General features: G+C 39.3%; 1 non-coding gene across 1 annotated transcript; it reads left to right on the top strand.

Annotated features, from left to right (window-relative positions):
- Positions 1-2,586: 2,586 nt before the first annotated feature.
- On the top strand, positions 2,587-2,693 carry LOC131222072 (small nucleolar RNA R71). The gene has a single exon (XR_009159779.1). It is a non-coding gene; the product is annotated as a small nucleolar RNA R71 (small nucleolar RNA).
- Positions 2,694-21,207: the final 18,514 nt, after the last annotated feature.

The following is a 21,207-nucleotide window of genomic DNA, read 5'->3' as shown; positions in this document are numbered from 1 at the left end:
AGCATAAAGAGAACTACCCTAGTCCTATAAAAGCAGTAAATTTTAATCCTCAACTGTGAAAGCACGGAAAATCTACTCAATCATGCATCTAGGTTCTTCCGTCGGCCAGTACCTTGGTAAATTTCTTAGAAGGTTTTTCAACAAGATCATCCAAAAGCCCATTTTGTAGTAGGCTTGGATGTCCTGGAACGTGAATGTCCAGAAAAACTGAGGGACCTTAGCATAAAGTTTTCTTTTAATCGTCTGAAGTGTCCAAAGTATATACGATTCACCTGTGGCAGAAAAAATTTTAAAATTAGTACACCATGATGAATTAGAGACTACAAGTAGATGAAATTCAGAAAAATTTATAGTAGGTGGTGTAGTCTCAACACACGTCGAAGTTTCACTCTTTAGTTCAATTTTCAGCTCCTCCTCCATTAATGGTAACCATTCAGGATCTGGGGGAGGAGGTACATCAAAATAAGGGTTCTCTCGGTCTGTGAAAACTACCGAGGTATTGTCTTGCGAGGCATCCACTATTTCTTGTATTATGGGATCATTTGAATCTGCAAAGTATGCCAAATAATCATCTAAAGAGTCGAAACATTCAGTTGAAAGGAGTTCATTCATCCTATCGAGATTTGTGATAATATATTCAATAACTCCTTTATCTTCTTCGAGAGTAGAAATGAAAATACTCTCTTGTTTGTTCTCAAGGTGAGATGAAATCACCACTGGGTATGTCTCTTCTTGACCTAAATAGGCATATTCTAAATCAGAGGGTAAAGGTTTTAGGTCAAGCTTCGGTGGCTTGAGGTTAGACGACAGAGGCACGACATCAGTTTGGGCCAATTCTTCAAATTGTGGCCTCCATTGGTTAACTTCAAGTACCGGCATAGTATCAAGCAAGGCACACATCTCCCTAATTATGTCATCATCCAAGTCATGGGGGTATGCTAGGCATGTCTCTAGAGGGTCAGAGGATAAGGTCAGAGGCGTTTTATCTTCCACGAAAGAATCAATCATGTTAATTTCATAGAAATCGTCATCATCCTCTGAGTTTCTACCGTTATTGAAAAAGATGCTTGACTCCAATGTCATATTTCTGAAAGACATAGTCATGACACCATTCCTGCAATTGATAATTGCGTTTGAAGTGGCAAGGAATGGGCGACTAAGAATGTCTGGAATCTGAGAGCTCATGTTATTGATGGGTTCGGTGTCCAGGATGATAAAATCTACAGGGTAGTAAAATCTATCAACTTCGACCAAAACATCCTTAATTATCCCTCTTGGTACACGAACAGAACGATCAGCAAGTTGTAGTGTGGTTAGGGTGGGTTTTAATTCACTCAAGCCTAACTGTTTGTATACCGAGTAGGGAATCAAATTGACGCTCGCTCTTAAGTCAAGAAGTGCATGATCAATTCGATAGTCCCCGATTACACATGATATGGTTGGGCTACCGGGATCTTTGAATTTCTGCGGCACGTCTTGCTTCAGGATGGCACTCACTTTCTCGGTCAAGAAGATCTTCTTTTGAATACTCTGTCGTCGTTTGGTCGTGCATAGGTCTTTCAGGAATTTGGCATATAAAAGTATTTGTTTTACTGCATCAAGTAGAGGAATGTTGACTTTCACTTGTTTCAACACCTCTAGAATATCCTGCGAGTTAGAGAGAGGTTTTGGTGTGACCAACCGTTGGGGAAATGGAGCAACTGGCTTTTCTAAAAATTCCGGTTCTAATTTTTGTGGGGCCTCACTAGATCCATCATGTTGTCCTCTTCTGGTTCTTGAGGCTTTTCGGGCCTAATCGGAAGGGTTTTATCAATGATCTTCCTACTCCTAAGAGTGGTGATGGATTTAGCGTGCTCCATTTGATTTAAAGAGCTGGGATTACTTATCTCATATTGTGGTTTAGGATTGGGGAGAGGTTGTGCAGGAAGCATCCCCTTTTCTATAACTGTCATACGTGAATCCATCTTTTGCATAAAGTCTCACATTGCCTGGGTCAACTCTTGCATGGAATTTTGAACCGATTCTTCTTGAGATTTTCCCTGATTTGGATTTTGATTGAAGAAACTTTGAGGGGTAACAGTTTGTCCATTTCTCCAACTAAAGTTTGGATGATGTTTCCAACCAGGATTGTATGTATTAGAGGTCGGTCCATTGAAAGGTCTTTGATAAGTATTTATGATATTGGATTGTTCATTCAACACTTCTCGAAAGGCAAGTATCATAGGACAATTTTTAGTTGTATGAATGTTGCAATCACAGATGCTGCAAACACTTTCCTTAGCCTTATCCTTCTTTCCTTCCATGGCCTCAACTTTTCTTATGAGTGTAGTCACTTTATACTTGAGATCATTCTCTTCTTTCAAGAGATACAATTCACCTTTCTCCTTAGATTGATTCGGCCTAGACGTAGTGTTCGATTTTGGGTAATAATCTCATGATTGTGTTTTTTCAGCAAGACTATCGAGGTAATCCCATACCTCGTCGACATTTTTATTAATGAATTCTCTATTATACATTGTCTCGACCATTTGGCGCATGGAAGATGTCAGTCCATCATAGAAAAAATTTGTAATGCGCCACGTTTTGAAGCCGTGTTGTGGGCATGAACTGACCAAATCCTTGAACCTTTCCCAACATTGGTAAAATGTTTCATCCTCCTTTTGGGTGAAGTTCATTATTGCTTTTCTAAGGGTAATCGTTTTATGATATGGAAAAAATTTCTTTATGAATTCCCTCTGCATATCATTTCATGTGCCAATGGATCTAGGACGCAGTAAATGTAACCACGTCTTAACCTTCTCTTTCAAGGAAAAAGGAAAGAGTTTCAGCCTGACTGTGTCCTCAGACACATTTTAAAAATATAAAGTGGTTATGATCTCATCAAACTCTTTCAAATGTAGATATGGTTCTTCAGATTTAAGCCCATGGAACTTAGGAAGGAGTTGGATAACCCCTGGCTTGATGTCCATATGTCCTGTATTTTCGAAAAAAATCATGCATGAGGGCGTACTTAGCCTCGCTGGTTGTAAATAATCTCGTAAAGTACGAGGCGGGGGTGGTTGATGCACCTCATTCTCATCCTGAATGTCTTCCACCCTAGGTTGAGGTAGAAGAGGTTGGTTTTTAGCCATCACTTCAATTAACTAAGGGGATTTCGAGTGGTGTTTAGTCCTGCGATGGATAGTTATCCCCTCAACCAATCCTCCTTTAGTCAAGAGACGTCGAGTGTTGTCACGGGCCCACTTGGGCATGAAACACTCACAGCCCTCAATCTAATTCGAAACCTAATCTTAAGAAAGGAAAAGAAAATGTAGAAAAAAAGAGAGGGTTGGAAAGAAGTTACTAAATTGGAGTCCCTAAATTAAAAACCTGCAAAAGAAAACAAAACAAGTTAGTTTCTAAAGAGAAGGTCTAAAATTAAAAAATCCTTAAAAAGAAAGATAGAAGTAAACTAGTTTCTAAAAGAAGAAATTCCTAAAGGAAAGTGAAAATTTCTAAAATAAATTCGGAAAGTCGTAAACTAGAAAGTAAGTTACTAAAAGAGATCTGGAAAATAGAAAGTGGAGAAGGAGCTTACCGAATTAGAAATTTCTATCTTAAAAGCCTACAAAATAGGAAAGTTAGTTTTTGAGCAGAAAGTCTACAAGTAGAAAATTTCTAAAAATAAATTAGGAAACAAAGTTAGATTTTAAAAGAGTTAGAATTAGAAACTTGCTAAAAAAAATCCAAATTTAGAAATAGCAAGGAAGAAACTAAGAAAGAAATTACCAATTTAGAAACTTATCTCAGAATCCTACAAAACAGAAAAGTTGGGTTAGTTTCTAAAAAGGAAAGAATTTCTAAAAGAGGAAATAACTAATTCTAAAACTAATTAATTTCAAAGAATCGTAACCATCAATCCCCGGCAACGGCGCAAAAACTTGTTCACTCCCCAAGTATAAGGTTGTGATGTAATAATAAACTCGGTGAGACCGAGGTCGAATCCCAAGGGACTGAAACCTGTACGTAATCTGAAACTAACTAGAACTAGAACTAAACTATGATGAAATCTAAATCAAATGAATATGAGAGAATATTGGTGAAGAATTACTCTAAAACTTGTAAAAATAAAGGTGGGAACTAGGGTGCCAAGGATCCACTTGTAAAAATTGGGAAGCTACCTTGTATTGATTCAGGGATACAACTGGAATCAGAGTCATATCCTATTCAATTGACAAGAAGAGATTTGTTAGATCTCTGAACTTCTCATGGATCTCATCATCAATAGATAAGAGTGGTGAAGATTTGGAAGTGATTCTGTCACCTAATCATGCCCAAGAGACTATGACAAACAACAACAATTTACCAATCTCACAGCCAATCATGAGAGAATTGTGAAAGTTAGGAAGGATTCCGTCATCCTACCATGCCCATGGGAGGATAGTGAACAACAGGTCTTACTAATTTCACAATCTTAATAATGGAAAAAACATACTTAAAGTTATCGCAGATCCATTGTAATTAGAGTTACAACAAACCATTAAAAACTAAACATATACCTTCATAAATAAAAGAATCCATAAGAGTTCAACAAAACATGAATCAAAGCCAAGCAAACGTCCCAATTATGTTACAAGCTTCACCTCTTAGCCCTAGTTAAGAGGTTTAGCCTAACATGATTAGGCTCGACATCTGAAAAGAAATACTAAAAAGAAACAGAAAAAAAGAACTAAATAAATATTACTCTACTCTTTCTTTGCCTCTGCCCACATCCCTGGAAATTGAATGCCTTCTCTTTCGCTCTCGTCACCTTTTATAAATAATAGCAGTCGGTGGGAGTGGTTGCTGTAACAGAGTCGGAAACCCACTTTATTTACGCAACAGAAATTTCTAGAAACTCTTATGCATCGGTGATGATTGGTGGGCCCATAATATGACTTATCAAAGAAATCCACACCGTCCATTTGTTTTCCCTCGAAAAATCAATCAGGCTTGATCAGTTTTAGATCAGATTCGTGGTGGCCCACATGATTGATTTTGCAGCAAAGACTCTGCCGTTCAATCTTACATTTGAGACTTCATGTACCTGCAATGCTTTTGTGGGACAAAACGGACACCTAGGTGACGGTCACGCTCCCCCCTCTGGACACAATGGACGGTCCCGATCATATCATTGAAATGGCTGATGGGTGGGGCCCAATGTCAAAACCCAACTGCAAGCATATCCGTCCCTGGACGTTTTGCGCTAGAAGACAGCTTTTGAAAAGTTTTGTTCAAAAACTAGGTGGGGCCCACTTTTGATGACATTTTCGGAGATCTACTCCGCTCATTATTTTCTCAGTAATGTGTAAGCCCATGGGTCAAAGTATGAAGTAAATCCAAACTCTAAGTGGGCCACACCATCCACCTGTGATGAGTTAATACGGAACGTTGAAGCGTACTTACATACATGCATATAGAGTTTTGGTTATTTACAAATTTGTCACTCTCCCTTCTATAGACGTATGTGGTTCGTTTCTCCCTATTGCACCGTCCAAAAGAAGTGAAATTTGACGAATATCCACTGCTTTTCATGCTCTTTCCATCGGTTCAATTTGGGTCCCGATCTCCCAAGGATGTCCAAGATGCTTTCTTAATGGTTATTGTCTGATTTTGTCCATCGGGTTACTTAAACATTGATCCAAGGTCTGAATTTTGACGTGCACGGTTAATTTATGGTCCTCAGGCCATATATGAAGTTTTGAACCCAATGGATAGTGGGAACCCTATGATCTTGTATTCTGACTGACTTTTCAAGCCTCTTTAGTGTGACGAACATGATTTTCTTGAATCTCGGCCATGTAAAATTGTCGATCTCGGTCCCCTGGAGTCTGTCCCTTGCCTTCATGATTCCTGAGCATTAAATCCATGCTTTTAGCACCCTTTTTCAGTCTAGGCTCCTAAATTCATCTTGCAACACAAACACGATTAAAATATGGCATTGAACAATATTATGTTCGTAAAATCATGTAATAACTAGGGTCTAATATACAATATTTGACCCTCAACACAACTCCATGACTCCCGCCGACTCTCTCTTCTCTCTCTGCAGCTCCACGAACCGAGTCCCTCCCTCTACTGTTTGTAGCTTCATCTTTTAGCTAGCTGGTCTCTTATCTCCTGAAAAACTAGCAGCCATGTGATTTTTAGGCAGGATTTGCCTACAGAGGGAACCATTTCATTACTAAAAATTATGATTTTTGACTTTTCACTGCAGGTGTGATTCGGCTTGTGAAATACCTATCACAAAAGCATTTATTTGGCAGGATAAAACTTGTTGTGGATGCTGGTACAGGAACTACAGCTGTTGGTTTAGGGCTTGGAGCCTTTTGTTTAGGGTGTGTTCAGATGTCTTATGCGTTTAAAGTTTGCAGAGGCGTTTGATGGTTGCACTACTTTTTTCTTACAATGATTTATTTTTAGAAGCATTGGACAAACACAACAGTAATCTTGAGGCCTACCAGTTTCAATGGTCCTTGATTGGGCTAGTTTGAGCCCAGATGTTGAACTTGTTTATTTCTCTATCAATCTGTTGTTGGTGGGTCTCAAGGAATATTTACCCACTACATGATCTCTATCGACCTGTTGCCATAGGTACATGAAATGAATAGATCCATCTTCGGATACAAAGCCGACTGAACAAACTGGTGCTATGAGTATGCTTTGCACGGCCAGCGTAACAGTCAATAAAGGTCCTGACCACTACATTTACCGGCTGTTGTTGGACCGCGGCAAAGGTTTTACCGGCGGTTTTATGGCCCTTACCGGCGGTCAAAAACTGCCGGTAAAGTCCAGTTTCGTTGTCCTACTACCTAACTCGGTTGGGTTTCAAGTGACGGTGGCCCACTATAATGTTTATTTTATCCATGCCGTCTATCTATTTTGGATTATTATTTCAGTGCATGAGCTAAAAAACGGAGTAGATCCAAATCTCAAGTGGACCACATCATAGGAAAACAGAGATGATTGAACGCCCACCATTAGAAACTTCCTAGCAGCCACTGTAATGCTTATTTTGCATCCAAATGGTCAATTAATGAAGAGAAAACACAAATACCAACTTGATCCAGAACTTCGTGGCCCACAAGAAGTTTTTAATTGCAGGCGTTTAATCACCACTTATCCCTGTGGTGTTGTCCACCTAAGATTTGAATATTCCTAATTTTTGGGTTCATGTCCTAAAATGAGCTGGAAAATTGAATGGACGGTAGAGATGAAACACACACATAATGTGGATCCGACAGAGAAGCACCCAGCATTGTTAGCATGCCAAGAGTCCATTGCCTTACAATTAATGCTCTTTCCGTTAGAACTCTGTTATACGTCTCTCTCCGTTTGCCAGTGCACGCACTCGACCACATAAGGGTAAACGCTTTTCAAGTCATTTCTTTTCTTGGTCCCCTTGCTGAAGTGACGTCACCACTTTCCATGGGCACCACCATGTTGTATGTATTGTATCCACACCGTCCATTTCATTTCGCGAGATCATTTTAGGACATAATTCAAAGAGTGAGAAAGATCCAAAATTTCAAGTGCACCCCACTGTAGAAAATAATGGGGACTGAACACTTACCATTAAAACCTCTTTGGGCCACAAAATCTTTCGATCAAGCTAATATTTATGCTTTACCTTATTCCATGTCTTTTTTAACTTATAAAAAAGTTGGATCTCAAATAAACATCATGGTTGGCCCCAGGAAGGTTTCAACGGTGGCTGTTATTGTCCCACTTTTTCCCTAATGGGGTCCACTTGAACTTTGGATCAGCCTAATTCTTTGGCTCATTCTCTAAAATGATCTCTCCAAATGGATGGATGGTGTGGATACAACACATACATCATGATGGGGCCCAAAGAACATGGTGACGTCACATAAGTAGCCAGACTTGCTACGGTCTGGTTAAGTAGCCAACCAGCTTCCAATTCCAATGGACGCGGATTGCAGCCAAAGCATTAGCATGAACTTACGGCAAGCTAGGCGGGGCACACCATGATGTTTGTGAGAAATCCACTCTATCCATCCTTTTTTCCATATAATCTTATAATGTGGGCCCAACAATGAGGCAGATCTAAAACTCATGTGGCTTGTACGGCTGGAAACGGTAAGTGAGGGAATTCATGTCGTTGAAAATTTCCCAGGTCCACCATGATTTATATATGCCATCCATATGGTTCATGAGGTTATTCTTACAGGGATGAACTGAAATTATAAAAACATTAGCATAATCCAAAACTTTTGTGGCTGCTTGAATGTTTCAATGGCGGAAGCTCAATCCTCACCTTTTCCTACCATGTGGTCCAGTCGAGGTTTGGATCAATATCATTGTTAGGTCCATGTCCTAACATAATCTAAAAAAACTGATGGCCGGGATAGATTTATCAAAAACATCACTGGGGGCACCACCTAAACATGTTACTGCTTTTGATACCCTGTGTGACGGCATTTTAGTAATTCATAGAGGATGGGATTTTTAATTCTTTAAATTATATAGAGAAGGGAAGCGGGGCTAGCTACATAACCAGATGGTAGCGAGTCTCATGAGACATCAACACGTTTTGTGGGCCCCACCATTATGTATGTATTGTATCCACACTATCCATCCATTTGGAGAGATCATTTTAGGGAGTGAGCCAAAGAATTAAGTAGATCCAAAGTTCAAGTGGACCCCACCACAGAAAATAGTGGGACGGTGACGGCCACCATTGAAACCTTCCAGGGCTGACCATGATGTTTATTTGAGATCTAACTTTGTTATAAGTTAAAAAAGACAGGGAATAAGGTAAAGCATAAATATTAGCTTGATCGAAAGCTTCTATGGCCTAAAGAAGTTTTAATGGTGAGCGATCAATCCACATTGTTTTCTGTGGTGGGTGCACTTGAAATTTGGATCTTTCTCACTCTTTGGATTATGCCCTAAAATGATCTCACGAAATGAATGAGCGGTGTGGATACAATACATAAATCATGGTCCAACGGAAAGAGCATTTACCCTTCCGTCGTTCAGTGCGTGCGCTGCCAAACAGAGAGAGAAGCCTAACAGAGCTTCAACGGAAAGAGCCTTAATTGTAAGGCAATAGACTCTTGGCGTTCAACCGTTCCTATTTCACCACGTCACTTCAGTAGTCTCTTGGCTACTGAAGTGTCAGTATCCAATTTGCTCTGAATCTATGGCTCAACTGCTCTGAAAGGTACACGCTGCGTGTTAGGAATAGTTAGCTAGCTTGGGAAGCAGATTGGCAAATGTACCACACACCAAGTATATAGCTGATGTAGGTACTGTTGAAACCAAGATGTCTTAAATCTGTTTTGGCAGGCTCGACTGGTCGAGTGGGCTGCTAGACTAGTCGAGGCCGGCTCGACTCAAAGTCCAACGAGCTTGTGTTTTGAGTGTCCGTGATGCTCGACCAGTCAAGGGGATGGCTCCACCGGTCGAGGGGGTTCCTCAAACAGTCGAGGCCTTGGCTCGACTAGTCGAGGTTACGCAAATCTTGCGTGGACTGCGTAAATTTAAGGCGGTTTTCGGACTTTTCTAAATGAGGTGCGTAAGTGGAGTTTCCTAAACTATAAATAGGGGTATCTATGACTATTCTAAATAATTCTAAAGCTTTCTAAAAGTTTTTCAAGGGTTCCTAAAGGGTTCTAGGGTTATCAAAGGGTGTAGCAAGGGTGAGATTCGAAATTATTCGAATCAGGTAAGTCCTCTCTCTTGTAGTTTATTTTCATAGTGGATTTCTGTGCTCTTGAGGAGCGAAAGTCTACTATGACTGATGATGATTGGAAGACTCTTGATAAGAAGGCTTTATCATCGATCCATTTATGTCTCACGGATGAGGTTCTCTCAATGTCATGAGGGAAAAAACTGCGGGTAAGTTATGGGCAAAGTTAGAGGATGTTTATGCGAAAAAATTCTCTGAAAATCTCTTACACTTGAAGTGGCAGTGGTATAACTTCAAGATAATATAGGGTGGAGATCTAGAGACTCACATTACTAACTTTAATAAATTGGTTTGCAAATTGCTGGATATGGAGGAAGTGATAAAAGATGAAGAATAAGCATATATGTTGCTTAATTCTCTTCTGGCGTCTTATGAGTCATTCAAGGACACAATGTGCTCAACGAATAAAACCCTGAGTGTCGACACCATTATCTCAGCCCTTCAAGGGAAGGCTATGAGAAAGCTAAACGGCGATATGGGGATATCTACTGAGGCATTATTTACGAGGGACAAAAATTCTGAGCAAGGTACATGTTCTTCAGGTTTTAGATCCAAATCTAAGGGCAAGGGCAAAGGAAAGGTAAAGTGCTGGAATTGTGGGAAGGAAGGACATGTGAAGAAGAATTGTGAAAATTCTAAATCGAAGAGAGAAGATTCTGAGGCTTCAAACAGGGAGGCCAATGTTACTACGTCAGATGGATTGAGTGGATGTGATGGTAATGTTTTGTCTGTGTCTACTATCAGACGGTCATACGATGATCGTAAGGACGAGTGGATACTAGACACAGGGGCATCTTTTCACATGACTCATCATCGGAGTTAGTTCACCAGCTACAAGGACTGCGATGGTGGACAGGTATTTATGGGCAATGACAGTACCTGTAATGTTGTGGCTGTTGGTACGATGCGTATTGAGATGTTTGATGGGGTGGAGCATACCTGACTGATGTCAGGCACGTTCTTGATTTGAAGCAGAATCTGATTTCTCTTAGTGTACTTGTGGCAAAAGGATGCAAGTACACAGGTATTGATGGTGCTCTTAAGGTTTCTAAGGGGGCACGGGTAATCATGAAAGCGCAACGACTTGGTAACTTATATAGGTTGATCGAGAGTACTTCAAAAGGTGGAGCTGCAGTGGATGTAGCGAATTCCACCTCTACACGTGTGTGGCATGTTGGGCATGACCACATAAGCGGGCAGGGCAGGAAGGCTGAGATGTGTAGACAAGGATACAGAGCAAGTAGAGCAGCACATTTGAGAAGAATTACACAGCATAATCGCAGAATATCGGCGAGGTACATGAACGACTCCAATATCGCGAGGGATTCATCTTCTATTTAGATGGCTCTAGATGAGCTTGGTGCTGAGAAGTGGAAGGTGACTATGGGCGATGTGATGGACTCGTTGTACCAGACCAACATATGGGAGAGGGTGGAGCTTCCAGTAGGCCGGAGAGCAGTTGGATGCAGGTGGATCTTCATGAGGATACAACATACATACAAGGCGAGGTTGGTAGCGAATGGTTATGCTTAGAGAGAAGGGATCAGCTTCTCAGAGATATTTGCGTCGATGGTATAGCATGTGTCTATTAGATTCGTGATTGGCGCTGGTTGGCCAATGTAATCTTGAGCTAGAAGGATGGATGTAGAGTCTGCACTTCAGCAAGGGAAAGTAAAGAGCGGATCTACATGAAGCAACTAGAGCGGTTTGAAGTTAAAGAGGCTGAGAAAAGACTTTGTAGGAGGTCGTGCTTTGACCTGTCACTTAAGCAGTGGTTTGATTGCTTCATGGTGAGTCAGGAATTGATGACATAGATCACCAATTATGACATGTCTGAAATCATTGTACTGAAGACTCGGTTAAGTGGGACATTCAGGATGAAGGATCGGGGGGCTACAAAGATAGTTCTCAGCATTGAGACTGAAGGAGGAGTAGGTTTTGGTAATCATAAGAGGAATACCTTGTGTGTAGGTATTGATAAAGGATGTGATGGGTCAGGTACAGCCGGAGAGCATTCCCTATGCGTCTCTCCTCAAGTTTTTCTCAAGACATATTCCAAAACAAATGAGGAAAAGTAGGATATCTCATGAGCCTTATTTGAATGCGGTTGGCAGTGCATGACATGGTCTGGATTAGACCGGTTGTTTCACAAGCTATCAGTGTTGTAAGCAAATACCCCGGCAAGTAATATTGGGTAGCAGTGAGATGGTAAGAAGACTACCTCTTTCCTTTTGAGAAGACAGGAGCAAAGGTGATTGGGCACGTGGATTCAGATCTGACAGGCATGTTCACCTAGATCGTTCCTACAGAGAAGTTCAAGTTCTGTGCAATTTCTTTGGGCTTGGCGATGACGAAAAAGAAGGACGGAGTGTGCTCGAGAAGCTATGATGTGATGCAGAGATAAGAGAAGAGGTCAAGGAGCTACATGGTTGAAGATTGAAGACATGGTAGAGATTGTTGAAACCAAGATGTCTTAAATCTGTTTTGGCGGGCTCTACCGGTCGAGTGGGCCACTAGACTAGTCGAGGCTCACTCGAACTCAAAGTCCAGCAAGCTTGTGTTTTGGGTGTCCGCGATGCTCGATCAGTCAAGGGGATGGCTCGACCGGTCGAGGGGGTCCCTTGATGTTGAGGGTCAAATATTTCATATTAGACCCCAGTTATTGCTTGGATTTACGATCAGTCAAGGGGATGGCTCGACCGGTCGAGGGGGTCCCTCAACTAGTCGAGGCCTCAGCTCGACTAGTCGATGTTACATAGATCCTGCGCGGAGTGTGTAAATTTGAGGCGGTTTTCGGACTTTTTCAAAGGAGGTGCATAAGTGGAGTTTCCTAAACTATAAATATGGGTCCCCAGGGCTATTCCAAATAATTCTAAAGCTTTCTAAAAGTTTTTCAAGGGTTCCTAAAGGGTTCTAGGGTTATCAAAGGGTGTAGCAAGGGTAAGATTCGAGATTGTTCGAATCGGGTAAGTCCTCTCTCTTGTAATTTCTTTTTATAGTGGATTTCTGTCGCTTTATGCCGTGATTTTTTCCCGCAAGGGTTTTCCACGTTAAATCTATGTGTTCTCTTGTGATTGCTTATTGCTCTTGGATTGCTATCCTAGATCTAGATCTGTGTGATTCCGCAGCACAAAGCCCCAATAGGTACGTGTCGTGTGAAGCCGAGCGCTGACGCTTCTCGAGTTCTGTAGCTAATCCATGTCGGAGTCGTCTATAACATGGGATCCGATTGAGGATGCGGATTGGCTAGTTATCCTACCACTAGCTAATGGCTAGTGGTCCGTGCTCCATGGGCTCACCATGATGTATGTGTTTCATCCATGTGTTCATCCGTTTTTCCGTAACGTTTTATGGAATGAGCTAAAAGCTGAGGTAAATTCAAATCTCAATGGAACCACATTCAAAAAAAAAAAAAAGTGTTGATTAAATGCCCACCATTAAAAACTTCTATGAAGCCACGAAAGTTTTGGATCAAGTTAACATTTTTTTCTTTCATCGAGTTTTGTATGACCTAATAAAAAAATTGGATGTCAAGGTCACACATGCATGGAGCTTGATACAAAACATCTCTGGCTTGCAGAGAGTTTTCGGTGTTAGGTGTTTAATTCCCACTATTTCCTCCACTTAAGGTTTGAATTGTGTCTATTTTAGATTTGTGTTTTAAAATAATCTTTAAAAATGAATGGACGGTGTGGATATAACACATAGATTATGATAAGTCCCAACAAATTTTGCCACATCAACATAGCACCGATCTCGCTAGCTGGTGGGTTCTGCACTATCGCGATTAAACACCCACACTGCTGCAATTCTTGGTAGCGCGCTAGGAACTAGCCGTGGCAAATTGCGCTGACCTCCGGTTGTACCTTTAATCGTCCGACCAGATATGTGTGGGACGCACCGTGATATATCTACTTATTCACGCGGTCTATCCTTTTTTTCAGATCATGCTAAGGTATGGCCTAAAAATAGGTAGATCCAACCCTCTTGGACCACACCAAATGGTTTGTTTAGTTACATTAAATGTACAAAGCCTTAAACCCAAGTTGCTTTAAATGCAAGAGTCATCTTTAGTATGGTCCACCAGCGTGTTGGATCCGCCTCATTTGTGTGCGAATACATGGGGATGGACATCATGGATAAACAGATAGATCACGGTGCGGCCCACACATATATGGTTGAACGTTTAAAGGTAGGACCGGAGGTCGGACGCAATTTTCTTCCTGTGTTACAGCAACACGAGGCATTCATACCGTCCATTTTAGCTAGTACGTCCGTCCGTAAATCATGCCGGTCTCAGAACTTAAGTGTACCAAACCAAAGGCAAAGTGAACAAAGATTTATAGCATTGAAATCATCCAAGGGCTTGTAATGTTCACGTGACATTCAACTCACTCATTAGGTGAGTACATGAATTGAAAAAACTAAATACCTGCTTTGCACAAGAATTTAATGGATCCCAAGAAAGTTTTAATAGTACACGTTCTATGCTGTTATTTCCTATTGTGTGGTCCACTTGAATTAAATGGGCCTGATTTCAGATATGAAGTGTTACAATAATATCTTGCAAATGATGAATGTAGAGGATTTAACACCGACACGGCAATTGACCCGATTCGTATTTATGTCAGCTTTGGTGCAACTTACGAACAGAGCAGTGGACGAAGTTGACCGCCACTTGGCTACGACCTCCGAACCAAGTGGGTAGGGCTGTCGGTGTGTTGGACTCGTAAAATCTAAATTTTGATTATACTGTGACCACTAACGCCGGCTCCTCTCGTTGATAGCTCTAGATGTGGGTGAGACTATGACCATAGGGGTCACCTCGAAGTATACATTGTATATCTACACCGTCCATCTGTTTTCCAGCTTATTTTAGGACATGGTCCAAAAAACGAATGAGATAAAAATTTCCGGTGAACCACACCATAGAAAACAATGGTCATTGAATGCCCACCATTAAAATTTTTCTAGCATCTACAGAAATGTTTATTTACAATAAAAGCTGTTGATAACGCCGCACAGACCTGAATGAAAAGAATAACCAAATATCAGCTTGATCAAAAACTTTTATGGCCCACAAAATGTTTTTAATTTTAAAAAACCAATGTTTCCCGTGGTGTGGTCCACCTGAAATTTGCATCTGTTCTAATATTGGGAACATGACCTAAAACGAGCTGGAAAAACAGATGAGCGGTGTGGACATACCATGCATAAATCAAGGTGGGCCCCTAGGGTCAGGGTCTCACCCACATGGTTGGTCCCGAGTGGCAGCAAGTCGCGCTAGAGGACGTGCTGGCATGCGAGAGGCAATCGGTAGGGCGAGAGTCACATGAATCCAATTGCAGACATTAGTCCACAAAAAAAGTTCCTTAAATTTCAAAGATGACGGCCGTCCCTTGTCTCACAAGGTCCTTTTGACCAAACCGTATGTCCTTGTCATGGTGCAGATGATTTTTTAAACGTGTGCCATGGTTTGGTGACTCAAACCATGACTTGAGGAGGGGACTTGACCCAAAATCTTTAAAATTACAAGATGCTATACATTCAATCAATGGTTCACATGTAGATGATGGTCAGGAGACGATCCAATTTTTAATCAATCAAATGTAGTTGGTGTGCTGTCACATATTGGAAGTAAAATATATAGCTCAATGATTTCAAGTACTGAAGTATTTCCACATGGGAGATATTTGAAGCGCCTCTTTTCCATGGTGTTTTCTGCATCTAAAGCGTAATAGTTATGTGCTAGAGCCGTGGACATGCACACTGATTCATCTATCCTTACTCTGCAAGCAAAGAAGGATTACCCTAAAAATCGCCTAAATGAGCCAATCCTACCACTCGAGGGACTTGAAAAGTTGGTATATTCTGCAGAAAAAATGACAAAGATAATAAGGATGGGCCGGGTCATCTAATCCAGGAGGCTGGCTGGCTTCATTCAGTCCATCATCCATTATATGCCTTGACAAATTCATTCTGTTTATCAATCCATGTACCACTTTGTTCAAAGGTTGCTAGCATGAATTTGGAAAGTGGGTCACGAATGATGGGACCCAGCAGAAGGGTTGGTGGCTAATGATGGGACCCACCAATAAATAGCTAAGCATTGGGGGATCTCCACTTTGTATATATGAAATCCATTCCAGGTATATATGGAAAATAAGCCTGATTAAAAACTCATCTCATGGGCCACAACCATAGGAGCAATGTAAACCTACTCTCCTACCAATAAGTTTACATGGTGTACTGGCCTGATGACTTTTGTATCTCCTCTTCGTCATGGTAAGTTACACCTTATTAATAGGTTTGGTGAAAAATACACACCAGGGTAGCCCCACACACAACCCTATGGTTGGCATCGCATCCCCTTTGTTCAATGTGGTATGTATGACCCATCCCAGCCGTGGATCTAATTAATAGTTTTGGCCTGGCGTTTAATTGAGGATAGAACCTGATAGACAGTGGATTTCACAAATTCAACCTAATGGGCCCCCGCAGAGTTGGGTGTTTTAGTCAGTCCCCCACGACATCTGGAGTCAACATCAAGGACTGTTTCTCGCACCTTAGACTGGAGTGTTTTATGCATGGCAGCAGATTAGGTGTTACCCTTATTATGGGGCCTACCTTGATGATGCATTACATATCCACGCTGTCCATCCTTTTCTCCAACTACCAACTTAGTTGGGTAGATAGTCCAAAAATTTATGCATATACGAATCTCAGGTGGACCACACAACTGGAAACAGTGGTGATTTAGTTCCTCACTATTAAAAATTCAAAGGTCCATCTTAAAGTTTTCCAAATGTTTACCTGCAATATTCCAACCTGTTGATAATGTCAAGAAGATCGGTCTGGAAGATTAGCTTAATTAAGAACTTTTGCTACTCCTAAAAAGTTTTCAATGGTCATTCATTTCCGGTGATATGGCGCATCTGAGATACGCATCTTCTTAAGTTTGGGATACCTCCTAAAATGAGATGAAACGCGTATGGCGTGGATATATAACAAATAAAATGAGATGAAACGTGATGCCGTGGATATACAGTGGGCCCACACGGTTAGGATAACACCTACTAACGTGTTGCCCGGTAACAGCTAATCCGCTACCTTTATGACGTGTTGCACGGGGTAATATCGCAACTGGGGTCAACGTCAATGACGGGATGTCCCACCATTAGCTACTCCCCCGCCACCAGCCATTGGCTGAGGGTCGGTGCTTTATGGGTCCACTATGGTGTGTGTTTCTTCCATTCTGTCCATCTAATTTTCTAGATTATTTTATGGTACGAGGTATATCAAAATCTTAAGTGTGGACGCATCACAGGAAACACTGTTGAATGAACGTCAACCATTAAAAACTTTTTGGGGGCAATAAAAATTTTAGATCAAGCTGATCTTTGTTTTTTCCCTTCATCTGGGTCTGTATGACCTAATTAATAGATTTGATGTCAAATAAACAGTACATTGGGCCTTAGGAGGATTTTAATTGTGGATATCCAATCACTATTGTTTTCCTATGGTGTGGTTCACCTGAGATTTATATTCATCTCATTTTTCGTATTAAGCCATAAATTTATCTGTAAAAATAGATCAATGGAATGGATGGAACACATACATGATGGTGAGGCCCACAGAGCATCCACCATCAGCCATCGGCTCGTGGCATGGGGAGTAGCCAATCCGTTTCCTTCAGATGCCTTTTCACTCTCCCCATCCCATGTGAAGGCTGGATGATGTCCGCCGGAGGCTTCTTGTTAGGTCAGCCTAGCTCTTATCTTGCCCTGCAGCAGAGATAGTCACAGCCAACTAACCACGTGTACGCCATAAGTGCGTTAGCAATTGGCGGTTCATCTTTTCACTGGAACCGGATTGGCTGGTGTACCACACACCAGCTACATAGCTGCTGTAGGTACGTGTCGTCCGACGACAAGCACTGACGCTCCTCGAGCTCCGAGTTCTACAAACGGTTCAAAGGAGATCAAAGTTACATGGCCCCACAGTGATGTATTTATTATATCTACACCATTCATCTATTTTTAGAGATCATTTTAGAGCATTATCCAAAAAATGAATCATATCCAGAGATCATCTAGACGACACCACAAATAGCAGTGGAGATAATGATTTTCACCCTTAAACAATTGGTAGGTTCCACCATAATGTTTATTTTCCATCCAATCTGTTCATAAGGTCACAAAGACCTGAATGAAGAGGAAAATCAAATTTCATATTGATCCAAAACTTCTGTGATCCCAAAAAGGGTTTCAATGGTAGAGGTTCAATCCCCCACTGCTTTTTGCATAGTTACAACTGTCTTATTTTTCGTCTCAAGATGTAAGATGAGCTCGCCAAATGGATGGACGGTTTGGATATAACACATAGCTCATCATCAGACCCACATATCTTGCTGATGTCAGTAGAGCAGCTATACAGCTGGTATGAGGTAGAGCAGCCAATCTGCTTCCCTTTTCATTGGAAACAGATTAGCTACTCAGGATGGTTGGTGCTCTGTGAGCCCCACCATGATGTATGTGTTTCATTCATTCTGTTCATCCAATTTTACAGATTATTTTAATTCTTGATCCCAAAGAGGAGAGGGATATAAATCTCAAGTGGACCACACCACAGGAAAACAATGGTTATTGGAAATCCACCATTAAAATCGTCCTAAGGCCCACTGTACTGTTTATTTGACATCTAATCTGTTGATTAGGTCATGCAGACCCAGATGAAGGAAAAAAACAAAGATCAGCTTGATCCAAAGCTTTTATGGCCCCCAAAAAGTTTTTACTGGTCGATCACTACGTGAAAAATGAGAAAAAATGACTGATTTAGAGACAGTTTTGGACCGTCTCTAAATTTTTAGACGGCCCTTGACCGTCCTTATTATTGCATTAAAAATTTGAACGTCTGCAAATCATTTAAGACGGTCAAAAACCGTCGTTAACTGCAGATAAGAGACGGCCATTGACCGTCTGGAATAAGAGACGGTCCCGGACCGTCTTATATACAGGAATTTGAGACGGTCATTGGCCGTCTCTTACTGGTGATTTGAGACTGTCGAGGACCGTCTCAATTAGAGACGGTCGTTGGCGGTCTTTTCCTGTTGTTTGGGACTACTAAGCTGTGGACTGTATTAGGGACGGTTCTTAGCTGTCTCTGTTTGAGACTGTCAAGGACCGTCTCGATTAGGGACGGTCATTGACCTTCTCGTATGGGTAATCAGAGACTGTCATTGACCGTCCCAATTATAGACGGCGGATGGCCGTCCTTCTCAGCCAGGAAAATTACCCTGCATTTAGGTCGGTTGTTAGCAGTCCCTATTTGAGACTGTCAATGACCGTGTCTAATAGATACGGTCCTAAACCGTCTTTAATGCTCCAATAAACCTTTACCCATAAAAAATTTATGAATTACGAAAAAAAGTTAAAAAACTTAGAAAAATAACTAACAAAGTTTAAGAAAAAAATTTAGATTTTGAAAAAAAACGTAATTTTATAAAAATCTAGATTTTGAAATAAAAATTAAGAACTTTTAATAATGTTGATAATTTTGAAAAAAAAAATTTTGATAAGAAAATGATATTTTGAAAAAGAAAATTGTAAAAATTAAACAAAATTATAAAAAAAATTGTCAAATTGCAATATATATATATATATATATATATATATATATATATATATATATATATATATATATATATATATATATATATATATATATTAAAAAAGAAAACTAGATTTTGTATTTTGAAAAGAAAAATTAAAAAGTTGTATAACAAAAGTGATATTTAAAAAATGATATTTTGAAAAAGAAAATTTAAAAAATTAAACAAAATTGTGAAAAAATTGACAAATTGTAAAAAAATATATTTTTTAAAAAAGAAAACTAGATTTTGTATTTTGAAAAGAAAAATTAAAAAGTTATATAACAAAATTAATATTTAAAAAATGATATTTTGAAAAAGAAATTTTAAAAAATTAAGCAAAATTGTGAAAAAATTGACAAATTGTAAAAAATATATATTTTTTAAAAAAAGAAAAGTAGATTTTGTATTTTGATAAGAAAAATTAAAAAGTTATATAACAAAAGTGATATTTAAAAAATGATATTTTCAAAAAGAAAATTTTAAAAATTAAACAAAATTGTGAAAAAATTGACAAATTGTAAATTATATATATAAAGAAAATTAGATTTTGTATTTTGAAAAGAAAAATTAAAAAGTTATATAACAAGATTTCGATAAAAAAAATGATATTTTAAAAAAGAAAATATAAAAAATTAAATGAAATTGTGAAAAAATTGACAAATTGTAAAAATATATATATATATATATATATATATATATATATATATATATATATATATATATATATATATATATATATATATATGTTAAAAAAGAAAACTAGATTTTGTATTTTGACAACAAAAATTAATAAGTTTTATAACAAAAGTGAGATTAATTAAAAATTGATATTTTGAAAAAAAAAAAACTAAATTAAACAAAATTGTGAAAAAATTAAAAAAAAATGTAAAAAAATATATATTTTAAAAAAGAAAACTAGATTTTGTATTTTGACAAGAAAAATTGAAAAAAAAAAAGGATCTATACCAAATTGAATGGATGTGGCCTACAATACACAAGGTGGGATTAAAAACATGTAAATGTGAAAAGAAAAAAGAAAAAGAAGAAGAAGAAGAAGAGTGTTAACTCGAGGTTAAAAAAAATATATATACATGTTTAAGAAACAGGAGTGTAAATCAAAGTTCATCAATACTTTGGTAAAAAAGAAAATGGTCTAAATTCAACGGTAATATCAAATGGTTGAGATTATCCAATCATCGTGATATTAAAATAAGTGTTCTACCCAACAGAATAGATGTGCCCTTCAACAAGTGCAGACCAAAGGAGATTGAAGCATATAGATGTTTAAAAAGAATAATACAAGTCAATATTATTCATCAGGATAGTCAAAAAGAAAATGGTCCAAATTAATCCAACGGCAATTTCAGACAGTTAAGATCATCCAATCAGTGTGACCTTTGGAGAGGTACAGGTATGCCAGGTGTTGCCAACATTAAGAATTGGTACCAAATGCATACATTAATATGGGTCATTCTCATGTTATCATTTTTCGACTATTAACTCGTCTCAAAAGCAATGAGATGTAAACTTGCACAGCTTAGATATAGTTTAAGATGCTTGTTAATTAAAAAGGAACTGGAATATAGTTTAAGCCAAATGGAATCTCAAAAAAAAAAAAAAAAAAGACGACCGACATCCATCTAATCGTACTAAGTCCACCAATCAGGTGGCAGAGATTGTTCCATGAAAGGCATTCCCTGCTCTCCACCCATCCACAATCGGCCCCTACATATTAGCTCCAAGGACTCCAAAACAGTAAAACACAATACATAAGTCTCACTAAAAACCCTAGAACTTGCAGAAACACAAGACAATGACACAA

The sequence above is a fragment of the Magnolia sinica genome, chromosome 12 (assembly GCF_029962835.1).
Source record: "Magnolia sinica isolate HGM2019 chromosome 12, MsV1, whole genome shotgun sequence".
Lineage (NCBI taxonomy): Eukaryota > Viridiplantae > Streptophyta > Magnoliopsida > Magnoliales > Magnoliaceae > Magnolia > Magnolia sinica.
This window is presented reverse-complemented; position numbering and strand designations above follow the sequence as displayed.